The sequence below is a fragment of the Delphinapterus leucas genome, chromosome 4, assembly GCF_059928025.1.
Source record: "Delphinapterus leucas isolate spDelLeu-1000000601 "Yukka" chromosome 4, BTC_Dleu_Yukka2, whole genome shotgun sequence".
Lineage (NCBI taxonomy): Eukaryota > Metazoa > Chordata > Mammalia > Artiodactyla > Monodontidae > Delphinapterus > Delphinapterus leucas.
The window spans coordinates 34,781,923-34,803,502 of NC_143132.1; the positions used below are offsets into that span (position 1 = coordinate 34,781,923).

At 35.9% G+C, this 21,580-nt stretch overlaps 1 protein-coding gene across 7 annotated transcripts in view; it reads right to left on the bottom strand.

Annotated features, from left to right (window-relative positions):
* GBE1 (1,4-alpha-glucan branching enzyme 1) overlaps positions 1–21,580 on the bottom strand; it is a 297,233-nt gene that overhangs the window by 111,218 nt on the left and 164,435 nt on the right. The gene's annotated exons all lie outside the window — the stretch shown is intronic.

The following is a 21,580-nucleotide window of genomic DNA, read 5'->3' on the forward strand; positions in this document are numbered from 1 at the left end:
TGATTCCCTCTCCCCTCTGGCTGCTGGCAGTTTGCATTCTGGGGAGATAAAGAAAGAACAGGAAACTATCCTTTACTGAGAATAGATAATGGGTCAAATGCTTTATCCATATAGTCATGTTTAATTTTTTCTTTACACTTACACTAAGGGTTATCACCCTCTAATTACAGATGAGGAAACTGAAACAAGAGATTTTACATGATTCTTCCAAAATCACCTGAACAGATAAGTGAAGGATTGGGACACTGGTACAGATCCGTCTGACTTTCCCCCCATCCAAAACATCTCTCAAAGCCAAAAAAAACTTTAAAGTCAGATCTTATCCACAGACACAGCAAATGTACGGATGATTATAGCCCATATGTTTCCCTGCCTCCCAAATTATTTTCTAATTTTTGTTCCCTCCTCTTTTGTTTTGTTTTTGTTTTTTGCTTTCTCTTGTTATCACCCGTATTATTGGTATATTAGCGAAGTTTATAAAATTTTGGATGTATCACAGGAAGTTCATGGAGCTTGCAGCAATGCGCCACTTCCCTAGACATCTTAACTTGCCTTTTTCTAGAGCCCTCTTGCACACAGGTGGTTTGTTTTAATTTATCATTTACCATCACAATGTATTTCATTGTTGCTATTGTTGATTGCTAATGGTCAAACCGACTTTGGAAAGAATTATAATATTAGAATATTTTAAAGCAGATGTTGGAGGCTGTAAATATGTAAATTGCTCACAACAGAGCCACAAATAGCTCAAATTTGGCATTCTGACTTGTCACTAACATAAATATGTGATTCAGATTCATTCACAGCCAGTTACATGAGGAGTAAATGAAGAAAAAAAGAGAAAAAAGGGTATAAAAATTTAATATAGATGTAAATGTGAGCAGAGAATGAAAGAGGCACATAAACAAGTAGAAAGGTCCAGAAAAATAATGGCTATACACAAAAATGAGTATTGCTCTGAAGTATAAATCCTTCTTATCATAATTTGCTGATTTTTTCCAACTATTATGACACCCCATGTTATATGTCTGACCCACTGGTTCAAAATGGCCTTCTCTTCACTGCAGCAACAGCAGTACTAAGCCAGCAAGAGCAAGCCTGTTCATGATCCTTCCACAGCTCTCCACCACCACTCAAGGATGCAATTCCTTGACCTTTGATATAGCAAGCTAATCAAAGAATAATTTCAAAGCTCCTTTGTTTCACAGATACTTGTTAGTCTTTGGCAATAGTTGATTTTATGAAAAGTGTGTCTCTTAAAGACGAAAGGGGAATATCTAGTTGAGGACAATTGCATTTTTGTGAATATTTGTCACGTTTACAGATAAAAGGCCTACACTTGTTTCTCGTAACTCATAAACACTTCATAAGGAAAGGCCTCTTTGAAGGTTTATGATCATATTACAGCAAGAGAGAAAATATAATTTCGATTAATCGGGTGGCCTATATATTTCTACTGTGGCTTTTAAGATACAAAAGTTTAAAAGTGGCCCAGTAACCTCTGAAGCGCTGTCTTCACAATGGCTGGCTGAAGGAAAATACAATAGCTCTTCGAAGCTCCAAGGCTTGTTGATAACACCTGTGATTGCAGGTGACTCTTCTCGAACAGAAAAGCACCACCTTCCTCTTCAATTGTGACCACTGTGTTCCACAGTGGGTCAGAGGTGACCAGGGTGCTTTCAAATTCAGTTTTAGACTTCTGAAGAACTGGATTGTGAGCACTGACAAGTTCCCAATTTAGCCTGTTAGAAACATAAAAATGGTCTGCTTTCCCTCCTTTACCATATATTTTCATTCACTAAGTATAGCAGGAGATTTAATCTAGTGACTTTCCGAATCCAATTTAAATTTAAACGATAGATTGTAAGATTTTTGACTAGACATATATTGAGGCTTAAAAAATAGTAATCTTCACAATACACTCGAGGGAGAGTAAATGAGGTAAAACAAACAAAAAAAGGAAAAAAATATATCACTGAGTGATTTTTTTCCCCATTACCTTATATACACATTATTTACAAGTCTAAAAGACAGAATAGAACCAAACTTTAGTACGCTAGAAGTCTTTTGACACAATTGTACTTTTGAGGTATAAAATAAATAGAAAATAACAAAGATACAATGCATGTCTATACTGGGCAATGGCTAAGAAATTTCTGACTAAAATGTATGATATAGTCAGAACCCATCGTTATATTACATCCAGAATTCCAAATATAAGAGGAATATAGACAAATTCATGTTTGCTAATAAGCAAGACTTCAAAACCACGTAATGCAATAGGAAAAATAATTGGGGAGAAAATGGAAGTACACACTCTGGAAATAGAAAGAGCTCCAGGTTATAATACTCAAAGGCACACTGTAGAAAAGTGATTGGATCTGTCTTCTGAGTGTCCATGGGTTACAAATTGATAGATTTTTAACTTAATGTAACAAAGAATTTTCTAATGGGAAAACCTGTCCAAATATGGAACGGGCTACCTCATGAGATGGGTTTCACACTACTGAAGATATCTAAGGGCAAGCAGAATCAGGGATGTTGAAGCAAAGATTAAAGATTAAACTATGTTACTGAGGTCACTTCAAACACTTGAGTCTATGAATTTTCTAGTAAGAGAACTGTCTACAATGAGAGAGAGCCCAGATTGATAAAAAGAGAAAAATAAATACCAACATACAAGTAACATTAGCTAATAGCAGAAATAAATGTAACTAACACATAGTTTATAAATGCTTCTTTGATGACGAGTTAGGGAGTACAATCAAGGTGACAAGTTTGAATTGTCAAAAACAGGATGTACTGAAGAAACCTGAGAAAAATCTCAAGAAAAAAACATTGATCTGCATTGGGCTTAGTAAAAAACAAACATTATTACAGAGCTTAATAAAATGCATTCATCAGTACTAATCCAGCACTAATGGGAAGAAAGAAACACTAGTTGTTAAACCCAAGCTTTCCACTTATTACAGGGGTAGTAACACCAGTCAGGCAGGAATGGTCCATAAGACATTTACTTTACCAAGATTACATATTGTCTAAGACCATGTAATGTTTATAGTGTTAACTCTATGCTCATTTAAAAATCCTTAAAATTACTTATTGGAATTCAAAAACTATTTGGTACAAAACAAAGGTGACTTCTTTACTGAACACAAGGATTCCAATTAACTTTTAAGGCATATACTCCATCTAACATTATTAGATCAGTTTTTTGTTGTTGTTGTTAATATGAGTTTATCGTGAGTGCGGCCCCTATAGCTCAATCTAAACTGGGGCGAGGGGGAATTCTGAACTCTAAAGTTGAGTATCAGCTCTGAGTCACAGTGATTTTAATTGGCATTGATGCTCTAAGACTGCATGAGCAGCAGATGTCCTGATTTGACTAAATCTAAACTTAAAAAATCTATTTGAAAAGTTATTACCTATGTCAATATGCTTTTGAAAATGAAGCTTACTTTCAAATGCCCATGAGCGGTAATAGTTAAATGACTATTAACATTTTCATATGATTTCTTCAAGCCACTTTGTTTTTGATATAAAGAGTATTTTAAAAAATCTTAATTAAAACTTCTGATTTTGAGATAAATGTAGATTACCAAGCAGTTACATGAAATAATACAGGCAGATCCTGTGTAGACTTTACCTGTTTACTCAAATGGTAACATTTGAAAAGCTATGGAACAATATCCCAGCCAAGGTACTGGCATTGATACAGTTAAGATACACAATGACATCACAGGCGGCTCTCCTGATTCCCTTTTATAATCATATCCACTTGCCTCCTGCCTTCCCACCACTATCCTTAACCCCTAGTTACCACTAATTTTTCTGTTTCTTTATTTTGTCATTACAAGAATAATACATAAAAGTAGTTGAATCATATGTATGTCCTCTTTTGAGACAGGCTTTTTCCTGTCAGCATAATCCTCTGAAAATTAATCCGAGTTGTTTTGTGGATCAATATTGTTACTTTTTATTGCTAAGTAGTATTCCATGGTATGGGTGTACCACAATTTGTTTAACCATTCATCTATTGAAACATACCTGGCTTGCTTCAAGGTATTAGTTATGAATAAAGCTGCTACGAACATTCATGCAGATGTCTTTGTGTGTGGGGAGAAAAAGTTTTAACTTGGGGGGATAAATACCCAGAGTGTGACTGTTGGGTTGTATGGTAGTTTTACAACTACCTCAGTGTTTCACAGAGTGAAACACTTTACATTCACAGACTGTAAAATTTTACATTCCCACCAGGAATGATCCAGTCTCCCTGAATCCTCACCAGCATTCAGTATAGTCACTGCATTTTATTAAAATAAATGAAATGGCTAAAGCCATTTCAACAGATGGGTGGTGATAATTCCTTGTAGCTTTAGTTTGCATTTCCTTAACTAACAATGTTGAATATATTTTCTTTCATCTGTTTATTAGGCATCTATATACACTGTTCATGTCTTCTGACTATTTTCTAACCGGGTTTTTGTTTTGTGTTTCTTTTTTTCCTTTTTTTTAATGTGGAGTTTTGAGACATCTTTATATACAGTTGAATTTGAACACAGGTATTTTTCAATAATAAATACCACAGTACTACACGTTCTGTGTTTGGTTGAATCTGCAGATACCAAGGAACCTTAGATACAGAGGGCAAACTATAAGTCAAATGCAGATTAACACCAGCGTTGTTCAAGGATCAACTGTATTCTAAACTTGAGACCTTTGTTGGATATGTGGTTTGCAAACATCTTCCTCCAGTCTGTAGCTTTTCTTTTCATCATCTTAACAGAGGCTTTATATCATAATTTTAATAAAGTTCAATTTGTAAATTTTTCCTTGTATTGATTGTGCTTTTGGTGTTGAGTTTAAGAACTCTGACTACTCCTACATTCTGAAATTTTTTCTAAAAGTTTTCCAGTTTTACATTTTATATGTTAGTTCATGATCTATTTTAAATTTTATATAAGGTATAAAATTTAGTTTGAGGTTAATTTTTAGCCCATGGATGTCCAACTGCTCCAACATCATGAATTGAAAAGGAAATCCTTCCTCCTTTGAAATGTTTTTCTACTTTCAAAAATTAGTTGGGCATATTTGTGTAGGCCTATTTCTAGGTTCTCTATTCTGTTACATCAATTTGTATCTATCCCTCCACTGATACAACATAGTCTTGATTAATGCAGCTATATAATGTCTTAAACTCAGGAAATCTGATTCCTAGCACTTTCTCTTTTACAAGATTGTTTTAGCTATTTAAAACAATTGCTATGCCTTTCCATATAATTTTAGAACAATCTTCTCTATGTCTTAAAAAAAAAACTTGCTGGAATTTTAATAGGAATTGTCTTAAACTGCTTTTTATTTGGGAGAAATGACATCTTCACTATGTTGAGTCTTCTAATCTGTGAGCACAGTATGCATCTTCATTTATTTAGATTTTCTCACCTCTTTCACTGGTGTTTTATAGTTTTCAGCATACAGTCCTGTTTAAATTTTATTATATTTATAAATAAATATTTCTTTTGAGAGAGAAAAAAGGGAGGGAAGAAGGGAGAGAGGAAGAGAAGAAGGGAGGAAGGGAGGGAGGGAAGAAGGGGGCACAATTAAAAATGACATACTTTTTAAAAAAATTTTATGGTCCCATGTTCATTGCTAGTACATAGAAATATAATTGATTTTTGTATATGTTTCTTGCATCTTGCAATCTTGCTAAACTTACTTCTTAGACCTTGTTTTTTGATTGTTTGGATTCCTTGGAATTTTCTACATAGATCATCATATTATCCATAAATAGGGACAATTTTATTTCTTCTATTCCAGTCTTATGTCTTTTCTTTCCCTTCTTTTGCTTTATTTCATTAGCTAGAACTTTCAACACTATGTTAAATAGGAATGGTGAGAGCACACACATTTGCCTTGTTCTCAAACTTAGGGGGAAAGCATTTAGTTTCTGGCCATTAAGTACATTATTAGATGTAGGGTTTTTTTTGTTTTGTTTTGTTTTGTTTTGTTTTGTTTTGCGGTACGCGGGCCTCTCACTGTTGTGGCCTCCCCCGTTGCGGAGCACAGGCTCTGGATGCACAGGCTCAGCGGCCATGGCTCACGGGCCCAGCCGCACCGCGGCATGTGGGATCTTCCCGGACCGGGGCACGAACCCGTGTCCCCTGCATCGGCAGGCGGACTCTCAACCACTGCGCCACCAGGGAAGCCCTCCCTTAGCTATTTTTTGAGGATAGGTCTGCTGGCCACAAATTCTCTTCGTTATCTTTCATTTGAGAATGTCTTAATTTACCTGTCATTCCTGAAGGATATTTTTGCTGGTTTCTAGTCAATAACTTGCAATAAATATCTTTAAGCACATAGTATTTTCTTTTTAGTACACAGTAGGCTTAAAGCCTTAGAATAAAGTACCTTAAGTGAAATAACTCAATGATCATGCTATAGCATTTTTTAACATAAATGCTGACAAACTGTTTTCCAAAAGGACTGCAGAAAATTATACACCAAGAAAAATAGTGCATAGAAGTGATCCCTACTCTTAGAGAGAGGATGGACTACTAAGACCCTTCCAACTTCATGATTCCAACTGGTACCATTGACGAGGCTCATTTACCATGGTAATTTTTAGACATGACTATATTAGTCAGGGTTCTCCAACGAAACAGAGCCAACAGGATGCATACATATATGAGGCGACTTCTTATAGAGATCAGTTCAAACAGTTATAGAGGCAGAGAAGTCCCACAATCTAGCTTTCTGCCTGCTGGAGAATCAGGAAAGCCGGGGATATAATTCAGTTCAAGGTTAGCCGATGATGTAACTCCCAGTAGGAGGCCTAAGGCCTAAGAACCAGGGTGCCACTGGTATAAGCCTCAGAGTTGGAAGGACCAAGAACCAGAAGCTCCAATGTTCAAAGACAGAAAAAGATGAACTTCCCAGCTCAAGAAGGGAGAGAGAGAAAGAGGAAATTCACCAGTCCTTCACCTTTTTGTTCCATCAGGGTCAACAAACTGGATGGGGCCTGGCCACATTGGTGAGGGTGGTCTCTTTATTCAGTCACTGAATCAAATGCTAAATCTCTTCCAGAAACACATCCACAGACTTACCCAGAAATAAATGTTTACCAGCTATTTGGCATCCCTTAGCCCAGTCAAGCTGACACAAAAAATTAACCATCACAATAACAAGGAAGAATCAACTTTGAAGAGCAGTGAGAAGTTTCTTTTGCCTTTGACATTCTCAATCAATACTTGTTTATTCCCACACCAGTTCACCTGGGCATTTTTGCTTCACTTCTCTTCCCCAGGTCAGAAACTTCATTGATGATGCATATCCTACACTGAACTTTCTTTTCTATAAAGAGCTTAGGGATGAGTTTAGGCAACACTACACTTTACAACTGTCCTTGAGAAAGCAGAACTACTGACTTCTGTAGTTAGTTGAAAAGCTATGACTAGACCCAGATACTGGTGTTCTATTAACGATTTTTACCTTTAAATAAATGGACTCATCAGGCACTTTGGGGGGCTGAAAAACTGCTACACACCTAGAAACACCTTAACTAGTGTACTCTTGGAAATCTCTGAACTTGTATATGAGATACTTTTGAAAAGATTACCCTTTAAATTATGTCAAAATAATGAGAATATACAGAAAATAATTTTATTTATCATTTTGTCATAAATTGCAAGGAAAATATAATTTTCATCCATTTAGTTTTCAAAAGAGATCACAAGTAGTAAAATCATTAATAATCATAATTTACACATTGGTCTCTGCCCTATACAAAGAAGCAGAAATAACCATATTATGCAGATGTTCAGCAGCATGGCTGAACTAGACCTATAAAATTGATTCTATAGAAAATATATCCTTCACATTATCCATAACTATATGAATTTGACTCGTTTATTGTGCAAATATATCTATACATACATTCATATTTTAAAAGTCTATCATTTTTCCATATAAATTTACAAAGACCACAGTGGTTTTATGGTCTTCTATATTTGCCCATACTGAAATCAGAATAAAGAGAAACCTATATCTGACATACATTAAATGTATGTTATTATGCTAATTAAATAAAATTGACAGATTGCTTATTTCTGTACTTAATTGCATATTTCTGTATTTTTTATATTTATATAAAATTATTTATAAATCAAAATAATCATAGCAGTTAATTATATGCCATGATAGATATATGATAGATAATGGGATGGCAGATTGGAACTTATAAGTTATTTAACACAACACATTTCATGGGGGGTGGGTAAGATAAGTATTTGATAAAATTGTGACTTTGTGAGGAATGGAGAAAAATTATAAAGCTAATAATTATATATATAACTGTTTGAAAATTATCCTCTAGGTTAGAGACATCCACATTTAAAAATTCTTTAGGGAGTTAATTAAAATAGAAAAAGTCATCACTTCTCAAAAATATGACCAAGAGATTTAATTTTGGCTTCGCATGCTTATTTTGACATTTTTAAATGCATTTTAATATGAGGAAACAAAACATCATTTTCTACTTAAAGTTTTTCTTTTTGCTTTTTTTCAGAGGTCTCAGAGTAAAACCTTTTCATAATAAGTAAAACAGCATAATATTAAAATGTCCTCACCATTAAGATATATGCAAATTTATAAAATGAAGTATCTCCATACTTAGGAAGAACTGGATTTTGTGTCAGTTGGTATATCAGAAAATAGATCATGATTTCCTACTAAAAATACTGCTTTAACAAATTACTTAGGGCACAAATAAAATTAAAACTGAATGATATAAAACATATCAATTAAAAAGGCTTTACTATGTGGCAGCATGGGAAGTTAAAAATATTTTTGAAATAGAAATAATTTTTAACATCAAAAGCCAAAGGAAATGGCAGAACATTCTGCATGAAAATATCTCATGAAATGTACAGAATACTCTCTCAGGATAAACATTTTTGTTTTAGGTACAATTCTAATAGATAATAAGCATTAATTAGAGAGCAAACATGCTGTTGAAGTAAAATCAAAAGGCAGGTCACTGAAATGACATGTTGTCTAGTAGGAAAGACTAACATGGGGTATTTTTTCAATGTAATATATATATATATACATACACACACATATATACACATACATACATTATTAGACCTATTTAAATGCAGTATTTAAGTAAGAAGGGGAAGTCCAGCTTAAGTGTATTGGAATGAGACAGGCAAGAAGACATTTAAAGCAGCAGGGACAAGGATGGTGATGGTAGAGTTTTTATGAAGGTTTCCTACAAGAGGAGATAGATATTTGGTCTTGAAATATAAGATAGTGTATAAAGCAAAGTAGAGGAGGGAAGGCATTCCAAAGGAGAAAGAATGGCATGGGTAAAGACACAGAGACTTGGTATGCGTGAGAAACTCTACATTGTAAAATTTAGAGAAGTAGAAAGTGATCAGATAATTGAGCTCCTAGTTTGCCAAGAACTTGGAAGTTATCCTTAAGACCAATTACTTTGAAAATATGATTCTTGTTCCCACAGAGCTTCAGTGAAGATGCCTCAGTGCTGAGTGGATAGCACACATGGGATTGCTAGAGGCAGCTGGGAAACCCCCTACCCTGGTGTCTCAAGGCAGAGAAAGGATTAACCCACTGTGACTATTGCCTATTGTTCTTTAAGTCTGTGTGCTTTCTCCCAGAAATTGGCTAAGGGTATACAATGAAGGAGAAGTGCAGCCACATCCCTGTTTCAAGTACTTTTTAAAAATAATGCCATCTGTTTTAATATGTATGTTTCTTAAAATTTAGAATTGGATCCTTTTGTATATCAAAAAGTTGTAACTGAATGTATTCATGGACCCATAGTTTCAGCGCTGGGGAAAACATACAAGGAGTAAGGCTTGTATGTTGTGACTGTTGTGACTACCCCACCCACCATCCCAAAAGCAAGTGCACATGTATATATTTTTACAACCACTAGACATTCCCTGAGATAGCTGAAAACTGGATAGTACCCTTGTGCTGCCTACTGCCAATTGCAATTCTAACTAGCTAGTGCACAATGGCATTTTTTGTGCTCAAGGCCTTTCAGGCAATCAGGGAACCCACCTTCAGTCAGTGGACTAGGAACAGTAAGGATAATCTCTGAGAAATATTTGGGACCATATTTGAGATGGCATAACTGACTTGTGAAACCCTGTTTTATGTCCTTTGTTCTCATATTTCTATCTCACATGATCAAGAAAGTTATCAATCTATGACATAGTCTATAAGGAGGAGGCAGCCTTAAGTGTGAGTAACTCTATAATAGACATTGGATCTCCATTGTCACCAGAGCCATTAGCATTCATCTGTTTAGAAAACAACTGTCATAGGCTATAGTTTACCACCAAATGATTTACACTTGTCAGTCACACACAAAATTTACATTTGAGAAAGCTTACTCCAGCAATACTATGAAGAATATATTTGGTGATGAGTTGAGTATATTTGAATCAATTGTCACGCAAGCTTACTTAGCTTATAATTAATTATACCTCCTGCTGTGACTAGTTACTATTTAACAGATTTGACCTGGAAAACTGTGATTCTTTAAACTGACTATTTTTGTTGTTGTCAACTTTCTGGAAATGTTAACTATATGAAAATTCAAGGAAAACGGAGGTAGAAAAATTGTCATTCAAGCATTTATTGATTGCCCTTCTCCAGCCTTTAAAACAGCTTCCAGTGGAATTTAAGGGAAGTCTCGTAGTCCTAGCAGAACTTAGTCAAATCCAGCTTTCTGCTTGGTCCACAGGCAGGTGGGCCCACAAAGTCACTCAGGAATCCCATCATATTTCCTTATCGATGAAACAACTCTCCCACTCTCTCAGATGACAGTTCTACACCTCCTCTCATCTGGAATTTCCAACAACTCTCTCTTAACTTTTCACCTTCAGTTGACTGCCTTGACTTTAAAAATAAATGAAAAAATAGAAGCATTTACAGAACATCATCAACACCCAATCAAATCTACCACCCTCTCTGCTTAAAACTCATATATCTGTCTCCTTATTATATCAGATAAATTGTCCCTGAACTTTTCCAAGACCAACCCTCCATTTGTACCCTAAATCCCATCTTCTCTTCCCTTCTCAAAGATTGGTATCTACAGTTATCCATTCTCTACTGACTCAGCAATTTTCCCTTCTCCATTGGTTCAACCCTATCAGCTGAAACACCTCCTACTTTAAAAGAAACTTTCTGACTTACAACTCTCTATTTTAGCTACCAACTCACTTTTCTACTCCCCTTTAAAGAATATCCCCTCATAAAAGTTATCGTTACACATGCTGCCTTCACTTTCTCTCTTCGCATTCATTTTTAACCCATCAAAAAGAGAATTTCAGCCCAACCATTCCAACAAAACCCTTTTTAGTCCAAAAAAATGACCATCAGGCCAAATCAATGTCTAATTCTCAATCCTCATCTAACTTAAGCCCAACAGATGCAGCTGACATGGTTGAGCCCTCCCTCCCTGTCCTTCTATTTCACCTACAGATCCTTCTTCCTGACCTCTTCATGTGAGAGTAACTCCGAGATCAGCAGTCAGACCATATCTCTCCTCGTCCTCACTTTTCAAGTAATCTAATTCAATCTCATAGCTTGAAATACCTTCTATAAACAGATGACTTCTGATTTCAATTTGCCAGCCCTATCCTTTCCACTGAATTGCAGGTTCAGATATTTGACTGGCTACTCAAGATCTCCATTTATATGTCAAATGGACATTTCAAATTTAAGTTGTCCAACAATGACCTTTTAATTTCCCCCCCAATACTTCTCCCAGTTTCCTGCAGCTCTATAAGTGGCTATGCTATACCTCATGCTCAAAAGGTATAGAGGTGCCATTTTCAGAGGCCCATTTACCTACTGGACACAAACTTAGAAATAATTGTTCTTACCCTCATATACAACTAATCACTCATCAAGTTTTATCAGCTCTCCCTTCAAAATGTATTCCATTTTAATCTAATCAGTTCTTAAAGCTCCTGATGGTACCACTCCTACCCAAAACACTACAATTTCTCACTGGACTCCTGCAGTGCAGATGACCCTTAACGCTGCCCACCAATTCCACACCTACCCACATCCCTCTTCCTCCTAGCTTATTATAATATAGTGGACTTATCTTCAGTATTGTTACACCATTCCCCTGATCCACACCCTTTAACAGCTTCTCATCAAACACAGAATAAATTGAGTAAAATAGAAGAAAATCCAAACTCCGTACAGAAACCTACAAGGCTTTACATGATCTGACAACTGCCAAACTCTCTGGACTTTCCTAAAATTATCCCTCACTTACCATTCTGCATCTTCTTGCCTTCTCTTGAAAACACTAAGCCCGTTCCCCCACAGAGACTTCACAACTGCTTTCTCCTCACTGTTCGCTCAACACCAGGATTTTATATTGCACCTTACTTCATTCAAATCTGTTTAAATATTACCTCTTCAGAAATGGTTATCTTGATCACATTGAAAAACAGCTGCAGTCAGCATAACACTGAACACTTTTAGGTGACTTTATTTTTCTTCATGATACTTGCTACTATCTGGAACTTTATTTTGTATTGTCTGCCTTTCCCATAAACAGGGCTCAGAGAACTGGGGTCTTACCTGGTTTTTTACTGCTTCATTTCCAGGATTCAGGAATATTGGGTACATAATAAGTGCTCAATGAAATTTTGTTTAGTTAATTAATTAATTAAATTAATTAGCTAATTCAGCACCTGTGTGTGCCAGATTTTTTTTTTTTTTTTTTTGCAGTACGCGGGCCTCTCACTGTTGTGGCCTCTCCCATTGCGGAGCACAGGCTCTGGACACGCAGGCTCAGCGGCCATGGCTCACGGGCCCAGCCGCTCCGTGGCATGTGGGATCTTCCCGGACTGGGGCACGAACCCGCGTCCCCTGCATCGGCAGGCGGACTCTCAACCACTGCGCCACCAGGGAAGCCCCCAGACTTATTTTTAATACATGATTCTAAGCAGCAGATTACTTTATCATTAACATGTGTCCATAAAGCCCCCTGTCCCTATCATTCATTTTAAAAAGCAGAGACACTCAGAAGTTCATTGTATATACATATGCAGTATAAATATACACATATACATAGTACATGTATATATTTCCTAAAGACATTTTACAGACATTTCTAATATAGAAAAAGTACTTCATTTCTATTTTTAAAGCAAAACTTCCTTTGCTTTAAAACTAATTTACCTGCACAGCATAGAAATCGATATTCTTGCCCCATTTTCTATCAATTTTAGTTGTGTTGAGATTATAAACTATAGTTAACAGCAAGAAACAAAAGCATTAAATAATCTATGATTAATCTGTACAAAACTTTGAACTTTAGATGTGTCTGTACACATACGTATATAAACATGTATATAAATGATAAGAAAACTCAAATCTAGTGCATATTGATATAAACTAGTTAATATCTACACAGTAATATAATTTATAAACACGCACAACACAAGAATAAGAATTCTACTTTCTGCAGGATGTTAATAAATCCTGCAGAAAGAGTGTATAAAAGGACCAAGCTTCCCTCTGGCTTGTTCCCAGCTTCTATGAATTGCCTGGGTTTATGTTCAAATGGTCTCAAAGGTTTACATTTCTTAAGACAAATTTTTAGCTGCAGCCAGTTTTTTCTACATGCTGAAATTATCAGTAGAGCAGGGAAATAAGCCATAATGAAGACAAAGAGGAGAGAAAACCAAAGCTGTGCCCTCACCTGATACAGACCCGAATCCTCCCCAGCCTCAGAACCTTGCTCTCCCTTGTATTAAAAAAAAAAGTGGGTGGAGGGAGGAGAAGGGAAGAGGAGGGGAGGGGAGGGGAGGAAGAAAGATCACAAAGAAAAACCGGAATGCTTCACTCCTGCCTTGATGGGAGAAATTCTTAGGTCTTCATCAATTCACAGATGACTATCTAATCTAGACACTGAGGATAGCATCTCCTCAGAGTATTTGGTTCTGAGTGAAGTTCTTACTTTTGCACTGCCTCTATTTTAATATTTTACACCTTGTCTGCTTGTGGCAAGTGGAGTCTATATAGTAAGACGTTTAAAAAGAACATAGAGACAATTTTCCCTTAGCTCTTTGCAGAATTGATAAGCATGAATAAAAAAGTAAAATCCATGATTTTTTTATTGTTGGGTATCTCCTTTTAAATATCACAAAATTTAAATTGCCAAATGTACAGCTGAGATCTATGAGACAGACAGACAGAGAAAGAGAAAGAGAGAGAGAGACAGGGAAAGAGAAGAGAGAGAGACAGAGAGAGGACAAAGAGAAGAACTAAGAGAATAACAAAGGCAGCCAGATGAATCTTTGATGGACTGATGGGGGAAGACTGATAATAGTATTTTGTTTAAGTTAGTGTAAATCCTGAAGCAGGTTGTGCTATTACTTACTGCTTGAGAAAATGGTAAAAAAAGCTTCATTTCTCTAAAATGTAAACTACAAGTAAATGGTACTATATGTTGATGGGAGCTTGAGAGTGATCAAGAAGAGATGAAAATGAAAGATTTCAATAAAATAAAGAATTAAAATGGTGACAAGCACTACTCTGTAAGGAACAGCCCATAGCTTGGATGCCAAAGCAAACCCACCCTAGTTCCATCCACTAACTACCACAAGTTAATGTCACTATACCTTTAGTATTTAAGGGTTTAGTGAAAATTTTTAGCTTCTTACAAGGAACAAATTTCAAATAGGATATTCTTTACAAAAATGTAAAACCACCATTAACAGTGTTTATAATATGGAATTTACATGCACACACTCAACAAAATATCTCCTAAAGATGAGATCAAAAGAAAAATACGTTATCACTATTTTAAAATGCAAAATACAAATATAATTGCAAATCTTATCTACAGATTATGATAAATAAGTGGAGAATGAAGAGAGGAAGCCATGAGCAAGCATTCCAGGGGATTGATTTTAGACTGCTGAAGTTAAGAAGGGACTTTTACAATGTGGACTGGAAAATAAATAGGAGCTGGCCATACAAAGGCAATACTCCAGCAGAGGGAAAAGCGTGCATAGAGGCTCCAAAGCAAGAAAAGGACCAGAATGGTTAGGGATTAATGAATGAGAGGAAGAGAAAGTTAGGATGAGACCAGAGGCAGGTCCTTCAAAACGTTGATGTTAGGATTTCTTAAAAAATCTCTTCTAAGTGCACTGAAGGGCCTCAAGGTCAAAGACATTTGAGAAATGAAGTATCATTGTGCAGCACTTACTTGGAGATTCAAAATACACAATAGCTAATTAAAGATTCCAAGAATTTCAACTATAAAGAAATGTGTTGAACTTGATTTAATTCAGGGTTTTCCAAATTTATTTGAGCACTGAACACTCTTCATGTGACACACATGGATATCCTCCTGAACTTTCCTCCCTGGTGGGTCATTTTCTATAGTAGTTACATGGAACAAACTGCTGTGACAGATCTGGATGCCACTGTTACTTCATGAATTAACTGAAATACCATTTGCTATATCTGGGAATAAAAGGACCTAAAATATTCAATAAGTAAGACTCCGTAGAGATAACGAGTTTCATTTTTTACTCAGTTGAACAAATATTTGACAGTCTACTCTCTGGTAGGCTCTGAAATACTGTGCTAAACAATAGGTTTACAAGATGTATAAGACCTATATTCTAAATTTGGGAGCCTTAGAAATCATAAATGTATTCATTCATTTCTTTATCCATTCAACAAATTTGTGTTTAAGTAAGTCGAGCACTGTTCTAGTCTTGAGGGATAAAGGCAGAAACAAGACAACACTGCCTTTGCTTTGCTGAAGCTTGTATTTTTGCCTGGTGTAGAGGAGAAAAGTAAACTAAATAATAATGCAATCCAAAAACCAGTATAGTAAAATACATATTAACATGTAAGAGAGCAGACAGTGGAGGTAGATAATCAAATAAGAGCGTTTAACGCAGGGCAGAGGTAGGAAAGAGAATCTGGATTTGAGAAATAATTTGGTAGTAATATAAAGAGGAACTGTAATGGTTAGATGGATGTATGTTCAGAGTTTGTATAATACATAAATTTGAGATCAACAAAGAAGTTGTGGAACAAACCATGGAAGTTATAAGAAATAATAACTAATTCTTATTATGTGCCAGGAACTGTTCTAAGAACTTCACGTATTTTTTTTTTTTCGGTACGCGGGCCTCTCACTGTTGTGGCCTCTCCTGTTGCGGAGCACAGGCTCTGGATGCACAGGCTCAGCGGCCATGGCTCACGGGCCCAGCCGCTCCGCGGCATGTGGGATATTCCCAGACCGGGGCATGAACCCGTGTCCCCTGCATTGGCAGGCGGACTCTCAGCCACTCCGCCACCAGGGAAGCCCGGTAAGCTCCGTTTTAATCATCATTTTAGAGATGGATGTGAGTACTAGAATATTTTAAATTATGTATGTGGCTTGCATTATATTTCTTTTGGACAGTGTTGTTCTATATGCTTCTCAGCAGGACTATTAGGTTCCTAGTTTACACACTTATTTTGTGCACACCTCACATATAATTTCCCGTTTTTCTTCTGACCCCACCAGCCAGCAGCCTGGCAGCGCAGCAGTCTCCTGTACCAGGTGGTCAGCAGGGACAGCAGTACTGAGTGCCTCTCTCACCACTTCTATGACCTGACAGTGTTCATCCCTTTATTTTATCACTAAACTCCCCGAATTCTCTTCTTTTACAGGAGATCTTAGATACCTCACTTCTGGAAAGTGCTGGGAAAAGATAAAGAGATGGGCAATTTCTAATAGCCTTTCAGATATAACCACACAAGCTGGTCGATGAGCCCATGGCAGAAACAAGGAGGAAAAACCGCAAGTCAAGCAAAGCCCGTGCCAGATTATTATAAGGCAACGCTTAATAATAACACTTTGTCGGAAGGAAAATATCAGGAGGACATGCTAGTCCAGCCTGGGCTCCAAACAACAAACATAAAGGTGTGAGCTCCTTACTCATAATCATTGTCACAACATCAATGGCCACGTGAAATAGAAAGAAGAGACAGGAGATGGTAAGAACTAAGTGGGCCCTTCCTGCCTGAGCTAATCTAGGTACTGTTATAGCAAACAGCTTAGCCATTATACTGAAACATTTGTCCCCTAACTCCATTATTGGGAAAGACTGAACAATTTGATTTAGAACCTACGTCCTGAGACTAAAATTCTGTTTCCCTCTCACAACAAAGTACCATCAGATATTATCCTAAGAAATATATCAGATGGCCCTGGATTTAAAAGGCAAAAGAATCAGGGTAGTTAATACAATAACTGTTCAATAAAATGCCTTCGGCACCTGAAAATTTTAAAAATAATAACAAGTAGAGGGATGCTTTGCTTATTCTGCATTGGAGGGGAACAAAGTACTCCACATAAATAAAATCTTCACAGTAATCCTCATTAAAATATAGTTGACAGATAACTTTAACTTAATCGTTAAAATAGCATTTAAAAATTTAACATTTTTAACGAAAATACTTTGAAATAACATTTTACTTTTTCCTAGTGCCTAAAAAGACATTTTTGAACATGACTTAAAGTTTTTTTAATGACTCACATTCATTATGATCAATTATTATACTATAGTGCAGTCTAATGATGCCCAGAGTGACAGAGTGGGGAACTGTTTGCTGCTGCACCTGAGGGGCCTCACATCGCTGTGCTTTCAGTTCTGGTTTCTGGCCTTGATGGGCTTTCTCCCTCTACCATTTCTCTTGCCTGTGATTTCTCAATACTGTTAGATGTTGATCACGCTAGGTCATTTCCACAAACGTTCCTAATTTGGGGCTTCTACCAAGAAAACAGTTGAATGTGCTTTTAAAAAAGAGTGTGAGACCACAACAAATAAAGATCCACAGCAATTATGGCACATATTTGGCTCACGGAAAGTATTGTTATTGCTTGTCTTCAAGCCTCTAACTATCTTTCAGAGGAATATGTCGGCTGGTTAATCTACCCACAAGAAGACTGTGACAATGATATGGCAATGTTGGTAACAATGGCGATTATCATGACTACAAGCCAGGCACCAGGATAAGTATGTCACTAAATCTTCACAATCATAGGAGGGAGATACAATTAGAATCTTATTTTACAGATGGGGAAACTAAATTTAGAAAGATTAACTAATCTGGTTGTGGTTACATGCTAAGCGGTGGAACTAGTATTTGAGCCCAGGCTGCTACGTAAAGCCCAGGCCTCTACCCATTCTCTATCATGCCCCCAAAAGTCAGTAACTACATTTATAGAAATTACTTACAACTTAGATGCAAGGCATTACAATAAATAAAGGTTACTGAATTTTAACTCTGTAGATTTCTTCACTAAACGTGAATTTTGATTTATTGAGCCTGATCTTAAAAGGCATTTATTTTGTTGATTCATCTGCTACTTAAAATAAAGGAGATGTTAACATAATTCTGCTGAGAGACAGTGTCATACTACCAGTTTAGGTTTATAAAATTCCCATTTATAATCCAAAGAAAGTTGAATTACAATGTTGTGTTTAAACTATAAAAGTATCATTGTCCTATTATCATATCTGACTCAGTACCTAATTTACTACGTAATTTTGGAAGTTTCATAGAATCTGATACTCTCTTAACCCGAGGTACATCTCAGGGTCCAGAGATAGTCCTAGAGGCCCAGAGATTATATCAATCCCAAATGTGTGTTCCTTTGGTCTGAACAATAATTTCAAAAATTTAAATTAATTGCAGACATTTAAAAATGGGGATATTTCATATAAAATGTGGACTTCTGACTTCTCTCAAAGAACTGGAAGATGTGGCTTCACATGGTAACAACCAGCAGGAACTTGTGAGTTGGAGCCCCTTCTGACAAGACCTGTTTGCTCTGGGTTGCCAAGACCACAACCTGGCCTGCTTCCCTCAGTTACCTGCCTGGTTTGTGAGTTAAGCCCTGCTTTCATCTTTAGTAAAAATCTGAAAGTACAACTCCAAACTCTTCATAATATTCTATATTTAGCTTGTCATGCATTTTCAATGATGTTATTTTATATAGTTTTAATAACTGCCCTGTGGTACATTGTGAGCTCTTCATCCATGAAACCAAGATTTAAGTGTTAAACCGCTTGGTAAGATCAGAGAGGTAAAGGTCATGTAATTCTAAAACCACTTATTTTATATTCTGTCAGATCTTTTATATCTTAACTATATGTAGTATTTATTATTATCATCATCATTTTGGCTGGAGGTATCTTTGATAGCTTTCTTCACTGAATTCAGTTCTAAAGAACAGGTAACCATACCAAGTCAACACTTTGCAGTGTCACTTTCATGGCAAACAAATTTGATGGTGAAAAGTTTATGAGACAGAGAGAAAGAGAAACACAGACTGCTTTACTTAAAATATTTTCTATAAGAAACAATAAATATTAACTTTACTTCCACATTTAATACATAAACAACAAATATATGACTAAAATTTAAAAAATAAGTATCTTTTTCAAATGTAACATGGTGATAAGTGCAATGGAAAAAAAATAGGTAGGGACAGGAGATAGGAAATGGCAGAAGACTGAAGGAGATATTTTATTTCTGGTTGTCAGAGAAGAAAGTTCAATAAGGTAGGTAGGCACCTAATGCCTCCAAATTGAATGATCCTTAATAAAGATTATCACTATAGTCATCATGACCATCATCCCTCACAAAGATCAGATGAACCCACTGAACAGCTAGTTGGCCTCATTTGCCATCCTTTACACAGTGCTGAGAATAGAGCTTAAGTCTTAGAAAAGTTGGCTATTATGCTGTTTTGTTTCCTAAAGCACTGGGAGAAAATGTTAACTATAACTGCCCCTGAGTTTTAGTGATGCTTTCAGCAGGCAGAGAATTTTGAAAGGCTACACAGGCAAAGGTCTAATCTTGGGGAGATATTTTAAGTTGAAAAAAGACAATGAAATAAATGCTGAGGCTGATGGCTTGTCTTACTAACAGTGAAAGAAAAAGAAGCAGAATGAAGACCAAATAGAGATATCTCACCACCACAAAACTGGGATGGGAAATTCAGAAGTTTGAGAAAAATATGCCTGATCACTAGTCCAAATGAATGGGGGGTGGGGAGGAGGAGACCCTCAAAAATAAATAATTTTTATGTTACTTATAAATTATGTGCCCTTCCAAAATTTTAAGATACCTATATTTTCTGAAAATAATTGGCTCACTATAACATAGGTTATTTATCTGCAGCATAACACTAAGGAAATCATTCAGCTAGGGAACCATGAAATATCTCTTCATAACCTCAAAACTGCTAGTCCATAACCTAGAGAACAGACATGCTTAAACAAGTTGTTTTGTTACACACAGATAAAAAGAGAAAAATGGATTTTTTTTCACATTTTACCTGCTTGTTTAAAAAGGTCATAAGAAAAACCCAGATATTATTATTATAGACTCAACAAAATTCGCAGACTTAAATAAACAACCACTGAATAGGGACCTTCGGACCATTTTCACAAGCATGTACCATTGCCTGAAGTTAAAAATGCTGCTTTTGAAGCCATGCTCGACATTTTCAAATTTAAGGTAAATTACCAAGTAAGAAGAGTCCTACTTTAGAGTGAGTTTGCGTTTGAGAAGGTGAATGTTACAGGTGAGTAAGACCTAAATACTCAAGATATTTTCACGATATCCCTGTGCACTTAAAGTTTAGACTTGTGGGAATAAACGAGGCAGATAATACCAGGAACAAAGTTTACACAAAGACTGTAAATCCTTACTCCAGTGCTGTGCTTTGCAGCAATGGAAACCTTTCTGCCAGGCTGAATAATCTCATAAACCCTGTAAAAAAAAGTAGTATTTCTACCACTCAAACTCAAATCCAGACAGATTAGATTGATATAGCAACTTCCTTAATCGCCTTTACAAAAGAAAATCAGCCTGTCTGAATTTTGAATCTAACTCTACCTTCTTTGAAATAGACTTAACCATTTGCCTCAATCAAGCTGAAATAAGGTTCTGGTTTAAACAAGGAAAAATTACTAAAAGGAAGAGAGAAAATTCTGTAAAAGAAGAAAACAGAAAGACTTTTTATGGGACATCCAGCATTATTAACAATCTTACTGTGAAATTTTAATATTCTTAATGAATAGGCTATGTAAGTTATTCTTAGTTTATTTTTAATTGTCCGACTCCCTTTGGAATAGTTAACTGTTTGCTAAATCTATGTCTGAAATTGTCTTTTAATCTTTCATCATTTGCTTTTTATTAAGCAAATAGGAAAGGTATTTGTCTAAAATGATACTGTATTACTTCAATTAAAAAAAAATTCAATGTTCTGAAATCTATCCAAAGAAATTAAAACATATACTTTCTCTTAGGGTTTTGTGCTAGTTTAAATATACAGAAAATATCGTCTCCCTAAAGATATGACATAGGGTAAATGCTCAATAAGTTTATTCAATAAATTTATGAATGAATTGATCAGAAAAAAAAGTTTCTTCTTCTTTAAAAAAAAAATCTTTGATGTTAACCTTAATTTACCTAAGCACTTATTTGTAAA